The sequence below is a fragment of the Nematolebias whitei genome, chromosome 19 (assembly GCF_014905685.2).
Source record: "Nematolebias whitei isolate Nwh7 chromosome 19, NemWhi1, whole genome shotgun sequence".
In the NCBI taxonomy this organism is placed as follows: Eukaryota; Metazoa; Chordata; class Actinopteri; order Cyprinodontiformes; family Rivulidae; genus Nematolebias; species Nematolebias whitei.
In genome coordinates, this window is record NC_056516.1 from 6,515,862 (window position 1) to 6,518,241 (window position 2,380).

Sequence of the window (2,380 nt, forward strand, 5' to 3'; positions counted from 1 at the left end):
GCGGACAGATGTTACAGAAATAGAAATGGCTATCAGAGCACTGAGTTTGAGCTTTATTAATCTATGTGTAACCTGAGATGGAGAACTTTACTAATTGGATTTGCTATTTAGGTGAAGGTTTCTGTGAAGTGCCCTGAGCCAACTTTTTGTGTGGTTTAGAGCTATAAATAAATAAATGAAAAAATAATAACAGAATTGAATTGGATTGCTTTATTTTTTAGCTAATCTTAATTTAAGGAAAAGTTGGACTGAGTGAGTTCTTGAATCAGGAGGGATGTTCTGGCAACACACAGAATGCACACAATGGTTCATATAGGATGCTAGGACCCAAAAGCAATTGTGGTTTGACATCTTGGAAGTCTGGTTCTGGATGCGCAGTAGTGGATCACATGTGTATAGTTGATGCAGAAAACTAGGCTGCCAACAAATTGTGACTTCATGAGACCACCGGATTGCGGCACCTGGGGTTGAAAGACATCCTGTTCTGCTACAAAACAACAAGAGAATAATCTAAGTTTGGAGTCAGGAACTGAACTGAAACAAAAAGCTGGTGTCTGTGGAACTTTACTTTGTCCAGGAGGGGGCGCTTGGACTAACATCATGATGAACTCTTGAACTCTGAACATGCAGTATCTCCAAAGTCAGGCTGGAGCAGTGGTCAAGCAAATGTCACTACACGTCTGGATTGGGTTTCGGCTTCACATGTTATTTATGATGGTGCGATGGCTCCAGTTTCAGGATGGATGTTGCATTTTGCTCTGACATAAAGGCACTCACATAGACACACTTTTCAAACATAACAGCAGGACTTTTAATTTTTAAAATGTAGTATTGAGCTTGTTGGAACAACTGCCTTATTCAATTGCTCTTAGACAAAAGAAGATGTTTATTATCTTAAAGCCTTGTATCAAAATGAATAATGCTACTCCTGAGCAAATTATTGGCTTTTTCATTGGGTTCACCTTTGTCTTTACAGGTTAGTCTCCATGAGTCATAAGGACTCAGTGACAAGAAAGAGAAAGTGATGTTTGTATTTTTTAGGTTAAATCTGTCTGGGTTTGCCTCCAGGCTGGGATCATTTTTGACTGGTCTGGTTTGCAACAAGGGATGAAGTCTGGTCATTTGTTGATGTTTCTAGTTGTAAATGATAAATTGTGGTTGATCTCATAGGGTCAGAACTACATTATTTCATATAGAGCTCTGATTTGAAAAATAAATAAATGAATAAAATATTATGAACAAGGGAAAATTCAGATTACACATAAAAAGTATTTTGGGTGAGCACAAGCCAGGGATCTTACATCACCAAAAACCAAATATGGGAAAACTTTTCTTAGATGTTTCTGAAACAGGACACACTGAACGGTGTACTGTTTCAGAAAAGGGGGGAAGGAACAGTGATTGATGTACAGACTTGCTTTGCTAGATCATTGGTGTAACTAGAAGATTTTAAGTTACGATGCTCTTAATAACCAAAGTATTTCTCTTTCATGTGTACAGGAAGGCTCTCTTAGGGGGACACCCCTAGATCCAGCGGAACAGATCCTTGAAGTGGATTTGGTCAAAGGTCATTGAAAATGTGGTGGATCTGTGTTCTTAAATATATTTAATTTGACTTGACTTGACCTGACTGGACTGAAAGAAATTAATTGGGTTTTCATGTATAGAGCGTTTTAACCACATTTTTATTATAGTCACGTATTGTTTTACCTAAACAGATCTCCGGAGGAGCTATGGCAGAGCTGAATAACTGATTTTGATTTATTTTTATTTTTCCAGCTCCATTTATCAGCAGACTCAATGTTTAATGCTGTATTGTACTGTTTTGAGGACAGGGTGATCAATGAAAATATATTTTCTGCGCATGCTTTTACTAATTTTTTTTCACAGACAGGAGGAGGTTAGACAAATAAAATTTATCATCTTAACTAAAAATTAACATCACTCATGCCAAATATTCACCACTAAACTTTGAAACCTTAACTTTTCTGATTACTCATTTTCACTGCATGTGGTAATCATATATTTTTATGTTCTCTTGTGAAAAATAAGTTTGCTTCTTATAGGAAGATCCAGAGTAAGGACTCTGGGGAAATCCAACATATCCTTTTTGAGGTTCAGGAAACGTCGCCCATCAAACCTGGTGACTGGGTTTTCATGAAGGTCATCCAGAGAAAGACTTGGGCCAGTCCTCGTTGGGAAAGACCATACCAAGTACTACTATCCACTCCGACCGCTGTGAAGATAGCAGAAAGACCGAGTTGGGTACATCTGAGTCACTGTAAGTTACAAAAAGTGTTAGGTTCTTAGAAACGTTGGGGCAGTGGGGAAATCTGTGTAGGATTCCCTGCTTCCTCCTCCAAACAACCTCCACTCTGCA